The sequence below is a fragment of the Sus scrofa genome, chromosome 3 (genome assembly GCF_054392235.1).
Source record: "Sus scrofa isolate SSC_HxYL_T2T_F1_AM1 chromosome 3, Sscrofa_HxYL_maternal_Yorkshire_Landrace_v2.0, whole genome shotgun sequence".
In the NCBI taxonomy this organism is placed as follows: domain Eukaryota; kingdom Metazoa; phylum Chordata; class Mammalia; order Artiodactyla; family Suidae; genus Sus; species Sus scrofa.
Window position 1 is genome coordinate 103,983,451 of NC_139385.1, and position 19,109 is coordinate 104,002,559.

The following is a 19,109-nucleotide window of genomic DNA, read 5'->3' on the forward strand; positions in this document are numbered from 1 at the left end:
AAATCCTTCTTTATGACATACTTTCTGGTACTACCTCCCCTGAAAGAGTTTAAGATAACATAATGGAGCCACTGTCTCTGAGGAAGAACCAAAACAGAAGAAAAAGGAGTAAGTTAATGGGGCCAGGTTCCAAAAGGGTTTCATGGGCCATTTCCCCAGGCAAAGAATTAATAGCTCTCTCTGAAGAAGCCTCTGAGGTAAATAGTGGGCTAACTATGCTCTTAACACCAGTGTGAACTTGACCCTCCCTAAGAAGGAGAGAGTACTCACGCTCTCCAACTTAACTGACCATGGACCACTTTCTCACGTACAGGCACAGGGACCGTGAAACAGACATGGAGGAAACACTGAGTTAAATAACATTTACAGCTTCAAAAAAAAAACTTGATTAAGCATTTTAAATGCATATTTCTAAGTGAAAGAAGCTAATCTGATAAGGCTCCATACTGTGATTACAACTATATGACATTCTGACAAAGGAAACCTATGGAGACAGAAAAAAGATCAGTGGTTTTCGGGTGGAGGGATTAGGAAAGAGTGAATAGGCAGAACACAGAAGATTTTGAGGGAGGTAAATCTCTCTTGTAGGCTATTATAATGGTGGCTACACAGCATTATACATTAGTCCAAAGCACAGAATGTACAACACCAAAAGTGAACCTAAACTGAACTATAGACTTTGGGTTCAGTGTAGGTTCATCCACTGTAACCAATGCATCTCTGGTGGGAGGTGTTGCTAGCATGATATGCTATGTAGGTCTGGGGTCAGGGGTATATGGGAAAACTCTGTACTTCGTGCTAAATTTTGCTGGGATGTAGCTGCTCTACAAAACTGCTCTAAAAAAGTTTATTTTAAAAACAACATTATATCCTATATAAGAAAACTACAAAATTAGAGGACCAGCCTCCCATGGGGCTATAACTCCCCAAGATGCTTTCCTCTATATATTGAAAACAGTGCTTCAGGTGAATGATTGTTGACTGGGCCCTGTGCTAGGCACCATGTTAGAAATAGGAAAAGCAGAAATCTTGGTCCTCAAGAGTTTGCATTATGAATAGAAGGGAGGAAAAATGAGTGAGTGAGAGGAAGGAAGAAAGTGAGTGAGAGAAGAGAGAACAAGAGAAAAAATTGAGAAAGAGAAGAGAAAAAAGAAAAAAAAAGACAGACAAACAGAAAGAGGAAATAAGAAAAACATATTTGACCAGCATTTATTGACGCACTCCATGTGCCAGACATGATGGTAGGCTTGGGCATTTAGTAATGAATTGTGGTCTTCCTCTTCATGGAGCTGTCTAGATGGAAAGGAAAATATTAAATCAGCAAAAACAAAAACAAGAACATGTTCTATAACCCAACACATCTAGTGGGAAGCTTATTGTACAGTCACAAGAAGCTTCTGTCAGTAGAGTGGTATCTGCATATGTAAAAAGAGGGGAGAGAAGGGTGTGGATTTTCCATTCACAAAGTTTGGTGTGAGCCAGCAGGAGAGAAAAGAGCCTGAGAAAGGCCACACAGGTTCCTTAGCATCAGGACAATGTGATTATGCCCAAACATCTGCCAGTGAAACATGATTTCCTCTGATAAAAGTAATACCATCAGAGTCACCAACAGTGCCAGGAAATAGCTAACAGTCAACAGCAAGAAAGATCTGGGAGTCTCCTGGTGGCTCAACATGCTAAGCATCTGGCATTGGCACTGCTGTGGCATGAATTCAGTCCCTGGCCCAGGAACTTCTGCATGTTACAGGTGCAGCTGCAAAATAAATTTTAAAATGTTTTTAAAAACAAGAGAGGTCTGAAGTGAATGGAACCTGGACAGGGGAAACAAACAGAGGCAATTTGGTAGAAGTCTCCTTTCCATATCTTTTTCTTGCCAATACTCAACTAGAAATAAGGAGCCTCTAATCTAGACCTTGCTGTCACAATCTAGCTGTGTGCTCTTGAGTAAAATTACTTCACTTCTCTGTCTGCTTTTCTTCATCACCTATAACTGGTAAGTGTTGAACTATATGCTCATCAAGGTCCTATTCCATTCTAACTTTGATTCTATGATTCTTTTCACTGAAAGCAAACCCATCCTTGAGACCTCTCACAGAAGTGGGGGATAGAGAGGGAAGTGGGAAGGGGGTGGCTTCTTCACAGATGCTGAGTTTGCACCAGCCTTGTAACCTGCCTGTGTCACTCCCTGGTGACAAGGACTGGACTGAGTAAAGAAAAGCCCAGGAGCTGGGAGAATGCCCAGCAGCAGAAGCATTCTGCCACATGTCCCAGGTAGCCTGTTTTGTTTTTAATCTCCAAACAAGTCCATGATTCTCTCTCCATTAAGGTAGGCCACTCCCCTGAGGGACAGGGATGCTCTCAGAGTGTACATGTGTCCTGCTTCCCCGGAGTCACTGCTCATAATCAGGTGGGCTAAGATAAGATTGCTTTTGAAAATGGTCAGTTGGCTTTTATGGATTAAAACATCTCCTACTCTATTAAATTGACTTTTAAGATGGGTTTGCCTTTTGACACATAAGCTTCTCACATTAAGAGAATACAGGAGGTGGGTTGTCAAAGTAAGATTTACTTTGTATGAATAATCATTGAAACTGGATGACAGGGACATGGGGATTCACTACACTCTTTAGTTTCATGTCTATCTGAAATTTTGCATATTAAAATTTTAAAATAGAGTGAATTTGGAAACTCTAAAATGTACTCAGATTAGATGTTCCAAATACATGTGTAAGTTCCATGAGTAAAACTAGCTGGCTAAATAGAGTGGAGATTGGCAAACTGTGGCCTGTGGCTAATCTGGCTAATTGTCTGTTTTTGCAAACAAAGTTTTCTTGGAACATGCTTGGTTTTTATGTATGGTCTATGGGTGCTTTTGTGTGATAATATGTGAGTTCAATAATTGCAACAGCGACTATATGGCCTTTACAGAAAAAGTTTACTGACTCTTAATCTACAGATTCTAGTTTAAATTACATTTGACTGATTAATATCTTATATTTCAGCTCTGATGCCACCTCCTCAGAACAGTCATCTATAGCAGATTCTAAATTAAGGTGCTTTTCATGGAATACATACTTTTTTTTTTTTTTGTCTTTTTGCATTTTCTAGGGCCACTTCCCGTGGCATATGGAGGTTCCCAGGCTAGGGGTCTGATCGAGGCTATAGCCGCTGGCCTATGCCAGAGCCATAGCAATTCGGGATCTGAGCCACGTCTGCAACCTACACCACAGCTCACGGCAATGCCGGATCCTTAACCCACTGAGCAAGGCCAGGGATCAAACCCGCAACCTCACGGTTCCTAGTTGGATTCGTTAACCACTGAGCCACGACGGGAACTCCAGGAATACATACATTCTTGTTTGTATTTTTGCTGATTTCTTTTGTTTTCGCCCAGCCAAGGATCACACTGGTGCCACAGCAGTGAAGGAGCTACTGTAGTGACCATACCAGATTCTTAAGCCACTGCACTACCAGAGACCTCCTGTTTTCACTGATTTAATATTTTTCTCTCCACCTAAACAGACACACACACACCCTTGATTTTTAACTTTGCCAAATTCACTGATTTCCATGGTATAAATGCTCCCACTCTAGTGGATTTGCAAACTACCAAATGCAAAGCTGAGAAGAGAGACATGGGGCTGGCTCTCAGGGCCAGGGCATGCCAGCTCCTGCATACAAATGGCTGGCCTGCAGTTTTCAGAGCTAAAGTATATGAGGTAGCAAAGAAGCTCAGACAAGCCAGAGGTGAACAGAGATATGGAATTCATTTGTGGCTTTGAATTGAGGCAGGAAAAGAGATAAGCACCAACAGCAAAATCATCAGAAACAAAGAAAGGACAATTAAGGAAAAAGTGGAACCTCAAAGGCCAGCACAGGGGAAAAAAAGTTAAATTCCTATCACTAGCCTCCTTCCAACTTAGTCTCATTTTTGAGGAACACCTGTGTTGAACAAGCTTTCCTTCCCTGGGTCTGGGAGTGTTGGTGTCCAAGAAGACCAACAGTAAACAATGTTGCCCACTTCTCAAATTCAGAATGCTTGAAGATCCAGAAGAAATTTACTATAGCAATGGAAATCATCCCAGCAGCCATTCTGCTTCGAACCTACTGCCATGTAAAGGACTAGACCGCAGAGGCAGAGCAGAGGTGAAAACTTACTAACATACATGTGCGCTAAAAGAAATTCATCACCAACTCGAAACAGCCAGAGATATTCTAGGCTGTCAAGGCCTGGGCTCCGTTCTCTTATTCCAAAGCCACAGAGCATGGAGACATTTGTTCTTGGGACGCACTTCCACAGCAGGAGCCACCCACTCATTTTAGGTAATGTTGTACAGGGGGGGAAGAGAGGAAAGAGATGTTGAGCTGTCCTGTCCAGCACAGGACACCATGAGAGCTAGGGAGCAGTGGAGGGAGGAGAGAAGAATGAGCTCGATGGATAAGAAAATGGCAAAGAGGAAAATCAGGAGGGAGCAGCCAAGCACCAGATGCGAGAAGCCAACACTAAGCTAACCTAAATACAGGCAAACACCATAGAAGACACTAGAGACCCAAAGCACCAAAACCCAGTAGGAGAGAAAGAAAATCAGTGTAGCCATCAGTAAATACTGAGCTGCAATCACCAAGCCAGAGGCTGTGCTGTGTAAACAAGTCAATAGTGCCCAGCACCTGAGCCCCAGGTACATACTCATGAGAGAGAAAGAGCTGTAAACAGGTAATTACAAGATGGAATGATGGCTTTGATGGGAAGGGAAAGTTTTAGAAGCAGGGCATCTAACCCAGCCCCAGGGAGTTAGAAAAGTCTTCCTGGGATTTCCCATTGTGGCACAGTGGGCTAAGATTCCAACTGGCATCCACCAGGATGCAGGTTCTATCCCTGACCTCGCTCAGTGGGTTAAAGGAACCAGCGTTGCCTTGAGCTGTGGTGTAGAATGCAGACGTGGCTTGGATCTGGCATTGCTGTGGCTATGGCATAGGAAAGCAGCTGCAGCTCTAATGAGACCCTCCTTTAAGAACTTCCATATGCCATGGGTGTGACCTAAAAAAAAAAAAAAAAAAAAAAAAAAAAAAAAAAAAAAAAAGGCAAAAAAGAAAAGTCTTCCTTTAAAAAAAAAAAAAAAAAGTCATTATCAAGACCAAAACTTGAAGAATGAGTGAATGGGAGCTACCCAGGAGAAGGTAAGAGAAGAACATTATAAGCAGGCAGACCGTGGTTTGTTCTTGCTGTACAGGTGCAGCAATCAATAATGACTAAGAAACACCATCAAAAAAGTGTCTCAATTTTGGATGATAAGTTATGTGGTCTCTCCATCCTCTGGCAGGACTTGCAAGAAAAAAAAAGGAACCTGAAGAGACAGAGACTCTGGCCACTCCTCCCACTTCCCACCCACCTGCTTTCTGCTGCCAAGGAGTCTATGCCAGGTCCCCAGGGCCTGGCGATGGTCCAAGTGCATCCTGAAAAGGTGGACTGGCCCATGATGAGCAGCAAACTGAGTTGAGGGCAGGTCCAGCCAGTACCGGGAACAAAGGGGAAAAAGAAAACTGAAGGGAGAGGCAAGTGTCTCTGAAAGTCTGAACTTAGTAGAGCAGTAGGAATCCCTGATTCTCCCAGAAAGCCATTTAAAAGAGCCTCCAGGCAAAACCAGACAGAAAACTGGACTACTATCAACCAATTAGTACAGCGTTTTGACCCTCTGTCTAAATTATTTGGAGCAAACTTACAGGGCAATTTAATTTTAGAAAATCGACCAAGAGAATCAAACTCAGACTCTCTCACCCAACAAACTGAACGCAGGTGGAGAAGCCAGAGGGGAACCGAAGTTCCAAAACGTTCTGTTGCTATCACAACAGAAGAGACTGTAGCCTCTTTATTACTGGGGCAGGCAATTACATGAAGGCTCTGGGAAACCTAAGCCCTTTTGTAGTTGGAGTTGATGGAACAATGATGAAAGAAAGACAATTCTTTTATCACCAGAAAATAAGTGTTAGTGTTCAAACAATATTTTCTCATCTCTATACCTGGGTGATACTTTTCAGCAACTGCCATAGAATTAGGAAAAGAAGTTGTGACATTCTGTTCAAGGTGACAGAGATCTGGACTTGCCTCCAGGCTTCAGGTAGGTAGAGCTGACCTGAACAAGACTGAGATAGGAAATTTGTACCTAGGATTGTCCTGGATCACTGGTCCAGTCTATCCCTCAGCATGGCAAGAATTTTGTCTAGCACCTCTGTTTGCCTTCTTCCTGAACCCTCTGTGGCCTCTCCTCTCATAGGTGCCTGATGCCTACCTGTTCTTTTAAGTTGGTTCTGGGAGTTCCCAAGAACTCCTTGATCAATGTTACCTTGCACCAATGGCTGATCCCACCACTTGCCATCATTCTGACCTGTCCTGTCTTCATGCACACCCACGCTCCCCTAAGGGCCCAGGAGAGGTTTGGGGAATTGAGTGTCCTTTGCAGAGAAATCTTAATTAGCCAAAATGTTCATAAAGGGAGAACTGCTCACTCCAGTTAATTCGATTCTCTAATAAACAGAGAATTCGAGACCAAGGCCAGAATTGCAGTGAGCTGTGGTTTAATGGTGAGATGTAAGGGAGATCTTCATTGCCTATTGTTTATGCCCAAAGTCCATGGACTCTTGGAACCTTAAAAGCTAAAAAATAGTTCAGGAATCTAGGTAGCCCTTTCATTTTACAGACAAAGAAACAGAGGCCTAGGGAGATTGTTACCCAAATTCATACAATTATAACAAAAGGATATTTGTTATAAGAGGAATGCCGTATGTGATAGCTAGAGCTGGGCCCCACCTTGAGCTTCTTCTGACCCACCATCAGGGTTTCTTCTTGCCTTCAATGCACATTTATTTGCCAAAGGTCTTACATGTGATCTACAGTGTACAGTCAAGAAGAGTGGGACAGAGGTTGGTGCTCAGATAGAGAGGTGACCTAAGGCTACTGGGTCACTCATTCCAGCATCTCTTAGAAATTTTTCTATTCAGTTATAAAGGTTTTATCTTCTGCAGAGCTGAAGACTTGGTGAGAAAAAAAATATTGGCCCTGGCTATTTATTCTTGGTTGGGCCAAGAAAAGGATAAAATTGTTCTTATCTGTAGCAAGAAGGTATGGCCAATAAAATCAGCAAGTAGATGGACTTCAAAAAACAGCAAACATTCACAATTTGCTAATACACTGCACCAACTAGGGTCATTATTACAAATTAAAGGAAGTGGGAAATTATGAATAGAGCACTGAAAACAATAGGGTTTTATTTTTTAGATTTTGCTAAGATTTCATACCTATAACTCTCCTGAGTGGGAACCAACCTCATTTTTCTGTTTAAAAAGTACCCTGTGGACATGTCATCTCAAGTATCTTTATGGCCAATAACAAGTGTTGGTACAAAACCTACAAAACCATGACCAACCCAGAGGACTCCTCAGAGAGAAGTCACAGTTAAAGAGACATAGTCCTATAAATGAAAACGCATTTTCAAAATAACTTTGCTTGTGTTTATGACTATTATGAATGGGGATACAGTTCATGAAGTTCCTTTCCTTCTCCATCCACTTTCTTCACACCTTCAAAGAGTAACTCCCTCAAATGTCCCAAAAAACAAAAACAAACAAACAAACAAAAAAAAACCCCTCTTCCTCCAGCTTTACTCCAAGCCTCTTATTTCCTTCTTCACTGTATCTTCCATCCAACCATGTCATAAAAGTCTATAAAAAATCAACCCAGCAGGGGCAGAACACTGTTTCTCAAAAGGCAGAGAAGAAATTGAACCAGCAAAGCCAGACATCGTTCTCCCCACAACCTTTAATAGATGCATGAAAGGCTGGATTCTTGTTCATGAAGAACTCTGACTTATCATGAGGGAGATTTGGGTGTGCTTGCTGAACATTTTAAATGAGCTCTTAAAGGATGCTTTTGTTTAATGTAAAAATATGACTCTTGTACAAAGAGAAGATCTACCTTACGAAAAATTTATTTAAATTAATGAGGGAACCAATAGGACGCTGCAATAGGGTCAAAGGAGAATCTAGAGCAGATACATCCATAGGCAATTAGGAATGTTCAGAGGATGCAAATTCAAAGACAAAAAAAGATGTGAAGCCCAAGAAGATCAGATAACCAGAAGGGGGCACTATCCAACACCTAGTATTCCATTGAAGGGATGCTCTAATTATTTTTCCCCCATTTCAAAGTAGTTCTCAATTTTTCCTGACAAGGTCTAGAATTTCTGCCTTGGCAAGGCTCCTGCTATCCTTGTTGGTGCCTGTCAAAGCCTTCTTTCCGCAGGCATTTGCCTGATTTCTATGTCAAAATGGCCAATCCAGATGTGGAAAGAGCTGTCACTCACCTTGGTAGAATTAACCAGCACCCCAAACACTCCACAGTCCAGCCATGCTATCCAAAAATGGAAGAATCCATTCCCTTTACTTCATGTATATTTTCCTAAGTCAGTCCCCAAGAAAGGATGCCTTTGTCCTCTAATGGTACATTGTGGTCTTCATGACATAACTCACCATCTTTGTTTTTAGCCCTGTCCTCCTAACATCCAGGTATCACCCTAAGGGAACTGGATCAGAGTGCCTGCCATTAGCTATATCCAAAATCAGCACTCCATTTCAGCTGGAAGACTCTGACCCTGGCTGGCACAGCTCAATGAATTCCCTATTCCTTTCCCTCTGCTCCTACCAACAAGTCCTTTTCCAAATGCACAACGGTCTCCCCTGCAAATCAATTATTGGCAAGGATGGTCCACCATTCCTTAGGAGTCAATTGAAGCTGAAGGTCAGAAGTTTCGCCCCAAGCCTTTCTGCTTAGAAGCATCTTCCTGAAGAGATGGTGCCAATGCTGTGTCAAGCTCAGCCTTTGACCTCAAGAAGACCAAGATTTTAATCCTAGATTTCTTATTATCTATAAAGTCAGATTAATAACATTACCTTTCACGGTTGTTCTGAGGATGAAAATGAAATAGTATGTAAAATACTTGGTAAAGGTAGTTGTTAATTTTTCATTATCATGTTGATCACTCTAGGGGCTAGTAGCTACCTTGACTTTGCTCCCATCAGTATCACTTGTCAGTTGCATTCTGCATCTCATCTCCATAAATGGTCTCACATCTCACCTCCCAGGTGGTTCGTGTATTATGTTTCCTATCTCCCCTTGTTCTAGGCTTAATATCTCCCAGTCACTTGCTGCTTAATATTTACACTCAGTCCTGATGATCAGCCTGCTCTCCCACATGCCTGCACTGACACTAGCCCTCAGCAGTTATGCGCCCATAAAAAAAAAGCTTGCCCCATCCCTTTTACCCCAGACCCCTTGCATTCAGTCCCTGAGCCATTAAAATTGCCTTGGTTTTGAATGGAAGTTTGTCAAAATCCTCATAAAGAGCTCATATGCAATTCCATTATCAAGAGGCTTGCCTAGAAAGGACAATGGTAATGAAAAATATTGACTAGAGTAGCAAAGCTCAATTTTTTAGCAGTCAAAATTATACCTTTTCATTAAATTGGGGCCCCAGAGAAAAAATAAAGATAATTAAACAGATTTATGATGAAAAATTATAGATAATATCTTCCTGTTTAAAGTAACCAGAAGTACAGACACTCAGAAAAAGAAATGCGATGTGTAGAAATCTGGGGGAGCTGCTTCCATGGGACATTTAAGTTGTCATCGCTTCCCACAAAAGCTTCTCCCCCCAGTGCCTTAGAGCCACATCTCAGTCAATGTCAGAGCGAGTACACAACATCTCTGACCTCCAGGAGAGATTCAGTGAATTCAACAACAAGTAGCCCCCACAGAGGAAGCTCTAGGAGGCAACATACAGATTTACACTAAACAGCACTTACTGCTCTGCTCCAAACCCTCCAGGGGCTGGCTGTCACCTACTGTATTAACCCCTAATGGCTTAGCTCAGCATCCAAGGGCCTCTTTAGGCCAGCACAGGCCTGCATTCCCCATCTGTGCTCCCCTGCTCCCCTCTACCCCATCCCTGCTGGAAAATCAGTTCCTTCCCCACACATGCCCCTTCCCAGCATCTCACATTTGTTCATGCTGCTCCCACAATCACCTTTTCCCAACCCTCACTGATGCCTTGCTTCTCCAAACTCTTACTACACCAATGTCCTCGTTTGTTCAAGGTCACCACCCTTCCCTTAATCAGACTGTGCATTCAAAAGCACGGATAGGAAGATTTGTATTTCTGTACACCCACCTTGTAGTCTCTACCACAAGGCTGGGTTCATAATAAGTATATTGAATAAAATGCCACTGAACAGTCAACTCTCTTCTGCGTAGAGCTGAATATAAAAGAATACATTTTATGGCAAAAGTGAAAGGACAACAAGAGAAAATAATGTTTGTTGAATACTGATCTAGGAACTACACTGTGCTTCTCATATTGTCTCATGAATTCAGAAAGTCTATGAAATTGTGCCATCCCATTTCACAGATTAGAAAAAAAAATCCAGGGAGATTAAGCAACTCTGCCAAGGCTAAGGCAATTTGCTAAAGAAGAGCAGAATTCTAACTCAGATCAATCTGACTCCAAAGCATGTGCTCATTTTAACATTCCAAGAATCTCTGTTATCACCATCATTATCACCATAGCCATGCTCATCTGCAGTGGCATTAAGCCTTTAGCTGCAGAGAGACTTCTAGTTCACATTTTCCTTGACTCCCTTCCAGAAGCGTCCATCAAACAGGCAAAGGGGGCTGGTTCCAACAGGCTCCCTCCCACATGTCAATCCTCCTCCTATCTTTGATCAATTCCCTGGGGCAATGGTGAAGACCTGGGTCATTTGAATATATAAATAACTAGAAGGTAATATAAGGAAAAGGAAGCCAGGGAAATGTCTTGCTCTGCTGCATGCTAGCAATGTGTCCCTGGGTAAGACTGTACTTCCTGGAGCTTTAGTTGCCTAATGGGTAACTTGGGATCCTTTGAGACTCCACAAAATAGGTGACACTAAGTGCTCTATAAATGTTGCAAATTAAGACCCTAAATGCATACATTAAAGAGTAGATTCGATCTTACCTCTTAAGGAGAAGATATTTAACTAAATAATCTTACCTCTTGGGGAAAAGATATTTAGCCAAATAATCAAAGTGATTTTTAAAGAACAATAACTTTTAAAAGATATAATCATAGCTCTTAAGCAAATATAAAATGAACATGTGTCATATTTAACTCCTTAAGGAATGACAGAAGTAGTCAGATTATCATCATTTCAAAGGGGAACTCAAAAAACACACAAATATAGATAATGAGGAATGCTGAAATAAATTCACAGATGGATGTAGTCAAAATCCACATGGCAATAATCAACTGCATTCCATGGGACAAATTTTATTTGCCTTTCTACAGACAAGAACCATTTGTGCTACATTCAGAATTCTAGAACTTAGAGTTTCAAAACAGCTCAAAGACAATGGGATGAGACTATTATAAAATCAGACAATCCTGATGAGTTTGCTAGACAATGCCCAGAATTGCATAGGATACTCAGTATTTTTTTTCCACAATTTTCCCTTAATTGACAAGTATCTCATCTTTTCAAGTCCCTGTTCATAGGAGAAGCAAAAAAACAGTGACAGAGTCAATGATGAAGGAAAGAAAAGTCATCTGAATAGTCAGATCCCCATAAACCCGACCTTACAAGACATCCCTGATTTGGTGAACTTAGCCCACCCCCATGAGAGTCCATCCTGGGCAAGTGCTCTTGAGCCTTTTCGCATGCATTACCCCAGCAGCCCTGCTGAAGGGGTACTCAGGAACAGCTTGGGATTAAGTCCCTGCTCCCTAATAAATCAGAGTTGCCCAGGCAACAGGACCATCAATGTCACCTGAAATCATGTGAGAGTACAGATTCTCAGGCCCTGCCTCTGACCTCCTGAATTGAATCTGTATTTTAACATAACCCCCACAAGGCTAGTATGAAAATATAAGTCTGAGAAGCAGTGGTTTAAGCAATTGTTATCATGGCTCTACCACTAATTAATTGTGTCCCCTTGTACAAGTCGATTACTTCTCTAGGTCTGAGTTCCTCATCTATAAAATAAGAAAGCCGGGCTACTGGCCTTGGAGGTCTCTGAATCTATCTTACAAAGTTTTTGTTTTTGTTTTTTTGTCTGATGTCAATCTCCAAAGCTTATGACATGCTGCTGCCAACTTCTGGAGATTTTGAGTCATGTGGAGATTTAGCTAAGCCTTGTTTAACACTTGGATCCTTCTCAGGAGAAGATAAATTGACACAATGACCCTAGTGACATAATCTCTCTTTCTGAAGCCCCAGTCATGTGCCAGGATTCCCACCAAATAAGTCAGAAGAATGTACCAGGATTTCTTACCAAATGAGTATAAAAATCTCACCATCTGCTTTCAAGTCAGGATTTTCCACAGTTTTGCTCCCTGGTTGAGTGTATTGCTTTTAAAGTCCCAAAATAATCAATTCTGAAGGAAAGATTCAGATATGCTTTTTAAATTAGAAAAACACACACAACACACACAAATTTCCTGACAACCTGATAAAATGAGAAAGCGAATTACCGGCTTGTTATTTTTAACTTATTTGTTTTCTTCAAGCAAGCCTGCTGGTTCTACAGGGACCCTCTAACCCCAGTGCAGTGCATACCAGCAGAGAACTTTACAAAGCCCTGTCCTTACTATGGCAATGTAGAGCTCCCTCTGTAGAGAGTCAGAACTACACTCAGCCTGTGTTTGGGGAATGTGCAGGAGTGATGGGGGCTAACCAGGTAAAGAGATTGGATGCAAACAGTGCAACCTACATGCAGATGAGGTGTTTTTCCCCCACTGTCCTTCACTACATTCACAGTGGTACCCTCCCCAGAATGAGTTCCTAACTGAACTCAATGTCTACCTGAAATGTACACAGAAAACAAAAATCCTGGTACTATTGGGTTCCACAGCAATTCATGCGTCACTGATCCGATCAAGAGGAACTAGCAGCCATTCCCATCTGTCCATTCAGTTCCCTCTGTGTCCCTGAATACCAGAACCTTCTTGCTGCCACACTGATCTCCTCTCTCCCCAGATTATTCAGTGGCCTAATGGGACTCTAGAACACCTACTCTCTCTGCCCAGTCCTGTGACTTTTTTTTTTTTCCGGTCTTTTTAGGGCCACGTGTGCAGCACATAGAAGTTCCCAGGCTAGAGGTAAAATTGGAGTTACAGCTGCTGCCAGAAATGCAGGATCCAAGCTATATCTGCAACCTACACCATAGCTCACGGCAATGCTGGATACTTACCCCTCTATGCAAGGCCAGGGATTGAACTCACATCCTCATGGGTACTCATCATGTTTCTTACCACTGAGCCACGACAGGGAACTCTTGCCAAGTTCTGGGCTTAAAGCTCAGGCTCTGGTTGTGAGCAAGACACAGGCCCAGATCTCTCTAGAAGCTCAGTATTTGGTGGGAACACATGGACCTGGTAATGATAGAGACACAAGTCATTTCAGTGTGTAATTTCGGCCTCTTAACAGTGGGTCCTGATCTGGTCCTGACACTGAAGAAGGCTTCTGTGGTAGATTATTTTCTTGAATCATCAAATAAATTCCCTCCATATCCCACAATTTCTTGTTTCTGACGCTCCCCTAAAATCCAAGGTATTCAATACCTTAAAAAAAAAAGAGTAGAATTTTTATAGCAAGAATACAAAGTGGTCTCATCAGTTTTTGAGTTTAAAAACAGATTTTTTTAATCTACTATCAGAATAAACTGGTTTAAAATCTAAGTACAGGTAAGTATTTGGACATCTTAAGAAAAAAGGCTTTTTGAGTAAAAACAGCAAAAGTTTCAAGGAGTAAGAATATCAGATTATTCCATGACAGTTCTTCAAAATGAAGGTAAAGAGTCAATTTACATATTTTCTTATTTACCCAAGGGTTAAATGTAAGGGAGAAAGTCAGCAAGCCTGTGGATATCTCGTGAGCAAGAGAAACTGCATGTTGGCAGAAGTTTGGTAGTAAACTGCCCTGCCATGGATGCTATGAGGACATAGTTAATTCTTTCTTGAAATAACCATTCTCCTTGGCCAGGCAAGATGGCCTAACTTGATAGAAGCCAGAGGTATAGACACCATGAGACAGATGAGCCAAAAAGTTGTCATGGAAACAAACACTACATGGCTAGAGACCAAGGACTCAATGCCTTCTCAAAGGCCTTGACAACTTGCAAGCAGCCCTTCAAATTAGATGCAGCCCCATGGAGACCCAACAGGGGATAAATATCTGAAGTGACTAAGCTTAATTCTGAAATTAGAGAAAATCTTGAAAGTGATTTGGTTTAAATGGATTAACAAGACTGCAGCTTTTTCTGCCACTAGACAAAAAAAAAAAAAAAAAAGGGCTTCAGCATAAGATTGCTGAGATACAGAAAAATAAACAACATTTGCTGCACATCTGAGTTTTGTGAGTTAAATATACATAATTTCCCTGAAGTGACAATTTAAGTGGGGACCTAATCGATAAGTAGGTATCTGCTAGGTGAATCAAATATTCCAAGGGGGAACAGCTCATAAGATGCCAAGCGTTGAATCAATATAGGATTTGACTAGCTTAAGGAATTACAGGTCAAGGGTTCATTGAAGAGGGGGGAGCTGTGCCATGACAGAGATAAGACTAAAGAAATTAGACTTCATCCTCAAAGCAAGCAGTGAGGAGACTCTAAAGGACTATGAGCAATATAACTGCACCATCAGGTTTATGTTTTCATAAGATCATTCTCTCTTGCTACCAACCTCTCTTGCTCCCACATTCTCATACACACTCATGTGCCCCAAAGGCTCTCCTAGGCCACTGCCCCATGTCCTGGAATAGCTCTTCTTTACTAGCTGGTGGGTTTTTTCCCCACTCCTACAGAGTTTTCCCTGCCCTTTATCTTTATAACATCCCAATGAGGTTATGTTTTGAGAAATTAAGATGAAAGTGCCAGGTCTTACTATGATGATGCTATCTATGGTCAAGGACCAAAGAATGACTTAAACTTACCCTTGTCAATTAATTATCCCTATCCCCGCCCAGAAAAGTTCTAGACAGGCAGTCACAAAGACAATGCAGAATTAAAGTCACGGTGCCATTTCATTCCTAGCTACACTAGCACACCTTATGATGCAGTTCTGATTATAGAGACTAATTTGGATCAAGTTTCAAGGTCAGAGTAGAGCCTCCTATTTACTCTCTCCCTCCCTCCCAATTCTAATAATTTATAATCTTAGGCAACGTGATCTCCCTCCCTCTCCTACTTGAAGGCCTAACCAAAAACCTCAGCTCTGACCAATCACCTTAGCAGAGGCAGTTGTGTAAAAGCTCAATCTGAAAAAGGGAGAGAGGCCTAAGTATCCATGCCCCACCCTCATTGCCATACTTTGGCCTTTACCTTAACCCATGGGATTGATCATCAGGTCTAATAACAATCCAGGAACACGGCTGTGTCAGGGAGAGGGAATTTCCCACTCTATTCTTTTTGAGATCTTGTGGCTAGACTAATAGCAATATTGAAAATAGAATAACAAGAGAAAAAGAAATTTTAATTCAGGCACACAGAGGTCTCATTTCTATGAGACCTAAGTTATAGCTAAAATTAATAGATACTATATAAGGAAATAGAGGATTGAAGTACTTTATATTATCATATCAATAAATGTGAATGAGCTGAAGTCAGCCCTTTAGAGAAAAAATATATTCAGACTGGATGACAACATGTAGTTCAAGTCTATGCTGAATATAGATTCTCAGAGAAGGTGAAAATAATAGACAAAAATATATTAGGCAAATGCATTGTAAGGTAGCAAAATCTGCCACCCCAAAAATGTGTCTCTGCTATATTACTTGAAGTTGGTTATTTTCTAAGAAACAAAAGACATGGGAATAACTATGAAAACCAAGTTAGAGTTACCCTTCTGTAAGAAATATTTACAAGGCAAATATCCACTTGCAGGAGTGACTCTTTTGTTGACTAAGAAGAGGATGATCAAATCTCTAGAAATCCATATCAAGAGATGGCAATAACTTAAATCAGCATAATAAACTTTCCCTTGTTTACTGTGCTTTTCCTCTAACCTCCAATAGCTGACTCTCCCCAATCTCAATACTCACTTTTGTCTTTAGCTGAGGATGGTATTTAAGGTAAGGGTTTGGCCATTTCAGTGAGTTATTTAGATTTTCTGGTTCCTTCCCATGTATATGTTACTCAACTTTTGTTTGATTTTCTCCTGTTAATATATCTCATATAATTTTATTTCTTATACAAATGAACCTAACTACTGAACAGAAACAGACTCACAGACATGGAGAACAGTCGTGTGGTTGCTAAGGGGGAGAGGGGTGGGATGAACTGGGAGTTTGGTGTTAGTAGATGCAAACTATTACATTTAGAATGGGTAAGCAATGAGGTCCTGATTTATAGCACAGGGAACTATATCCAACTACTTATGATACAACATGATGGAAGGTAATGAGAAAAAGAATACACATATGTATGACTGGGTCGCTTTGCTGTACAGGAGAAACTGAAGGACATTGTAAACCATCTATAATTTTTTAAAAGTTTTAATTTTTAGAGCAGCCAAAAGAACCTAGAATGATAGAGGAAAATTTCTTCCTCCTCAACAGCATATAAAAGGAAAAAAATATTGGTAGTCCCCATTGTGGCTCAGTGGTTAATGAACCTGACTAGGACACTGAGGATGTGGGTTTGATCCTTGGCCTTGCTCAGTGGGTTAAAGATCCTGTGTTGCTGTGGCTGTGTAGGCCGGCAGCTGAAGATATGATTTGATCCCTACCCTGGGAACCTCCATTTGCTGCAGGTGTGGCCCTGAAAAGACAAAAGACAGAAGAAAAAAAAAAATCACAATCTGAATGTTATACAAAGTTGGATTCAGGCCAAAAAGTATTTAACAAGGATAAGAAGGGTATTGTATAATGCCAAAGGGTGCACATCTCAAGGGAGATAAAAGTGTGAACATCTATGAACTCTAGAATAATATTAAAAACAAAAAAACAAAAAAAACAAAAAAACAAAAACAAAAAAACCTCTAGATGATTCAGAGAGAAGTAGAGGAAAAAAAAAAAAAAAACAGCCTTAGGAGACTCTAATCTCAGTCCATGACAAATAAAGGGAGAAAAAAAAATCAAGGTTACAAAAGAAAACATAATAAAGTAAATTGGACTAATTATATGAGGTGAAAGAAATTGAGGATGATACCGAGAAAAGGAAAGATATCCCATGTTCCTGGGTTGCGAGAATAAATACTGTAAAGATAGCCTTACCACCCAAAGTAACCTATAGATTTAATGCAACATCATCAAAATATCCATGACATTTTTTCACAGAAATAGAATAACCCTAAAACTTTTGTGTTTCCATATAAGATCCCTAATTACCAAAACAATATTGAGAAAAAAATAACAAAGCTGAAGGTATCACACTCCCTGACCTTCAGACTATACTAAAAAGCTTCTGTAATCAAAACAGCATGGTACTGCCATAAAGACAAACACACAGATCAATGATATAGAATAAAGAGCCTAGAAAGAAACCCACACTTATAGTCAAGTAGTCTATGACCAAGTAAGCAAGAATAGACAATGGAGAAAAGACAGTCTCTTCAATAAGTGGTGCTGGGAAAACTGGACAGCTACATGTAAGAGAATGAAATTAGAAGATTTTCTCACATCATATACAAAAATAAACTCAAAATGGATTGAAGACACAAATACAAGACCTGAAGCCATAAAACTTCTAGAAGAGAACGTAAGACGTGGACATAAATCACAGCAGTATTTTTTTGGATCTGTCTCCTAAGGCAAAAAAACAAAAGCAAAAATAAATAAATGGGACCTAATTAAACTTAAATGCTTTTTCACAACAAAGGAAAATATCAACAAAATGAAAAGACAGCCTACTGAATGGGAGAAGATATTTGCAAATGATATCATCAATAAGAGGTTACCATCCTAAATATTTAAAAGCTCATACAACTCACCATTAAAAAAAAAGGCCAACAAGTACATGAAAAAATGCTCAACATCACTGTTTATTAGAGAAATATAAATCAAAACTACTATGAGGTACCACCTCACACCAGTCAGAATGACTGTCATTAATAAGTCCACAAATAACAAATGCTGGAGAGGGTGTGGAAAAAAGGGAACCCTCTTACACTATTGGGGGGAATGTAAATTGGTATAACCACTATGGAAAACAGTATGGAGGTACCTCAGAAAAATAAATATAGAACTGCCATATGACCCAACAATCACACTCTTGAGCATATATCCCAACAAAGTTTTCATTCAAAAAGATGCATTCACCCCTATGTTCACTGCAGCACTATCTACAATAGCCAAGACATGGAAACAACCCAAATGTCCATCAACAGATGAATGGTTTAAGAAAATGTGGTATATATACACATTGGAATATTACTCAGCCATATAAAAGAACAAAATAATGCCATTTGCAGTAACATGGATGGAACTAGAGACTCTCATACTAAGTGAAGTAAGTCAGAAAGAGAAAGACAGATACCATATACCACATCACATATCTGGGATCTAATATATGGTACAAATGAACCTTTCCACAGAAAAGAAAACCATGGACATGTAAAATAGACTTGTGGTTGCCAAGGGGAGGGAGAGGAATGGGATGGACTGGGAGTCTGGGGTTAATAAATGCAAACTATTGCCTTTGGAATGGATAACTAGTGAGATCCTGCTGTATAGCACTGGGGACTATATCTAGTCACTTATGATGGAGCATGATAATGTGAGAAAAAAGAATGTATACATTCATGTGTGATTGGGTCACCTGGCTATACAGTAGAAAACTGACAGAACACTGTAAACCAGCTATAATGGAAAAAAATAAAAAATCATTAAATATAAAAAGGTAAAATAAAATCTTAAAAAATAAAAATAAAAAATAAAAAACAATTTTAAATGGGTGGAAGACCTGAAAAGACATTTTTTTCATGGAATATATACAGATGGTCACAGGCACATGGAAAATGTTCAACATTGTTGTTACTGTCATGGCTCAGTGGTTCAATGAACCTGGCTAGTATCCATGAGGACGTGTG

At 40.4% G+C, this 19,109-nt stretch overlaps 1 long non-coding RNA gene across 9 annotated transcripts in view; it reads right to left on the reverse strand.

Moving 5' to 3' along the window:
* LOC146404815 (uncharacterized) overlaps positions 1 to 19,109 on the reverse strand; it is a 779,473-nt gene that overhangs the window by 610,539 nt on the left and 149,825 nt on the right. For 5 of the 9 annotated variants that reach the window (XR_014841985.1, XR_014841990.1, XR_014841987.1 and 2 more), the window contains exon 2: positions 13,274 to 13,454. The exons of the other annotated variants lie outside the window; for them this stretch is intronic. This is a non-coding gene — a long non-coding RNA (uncharacterized LOC146404815). The remainder of the gene's footprint in view (positions 1 to 13,273; positions 13,455 to 19,109) is intronic. 9 annotated transcript variants of the gene reach the window in all.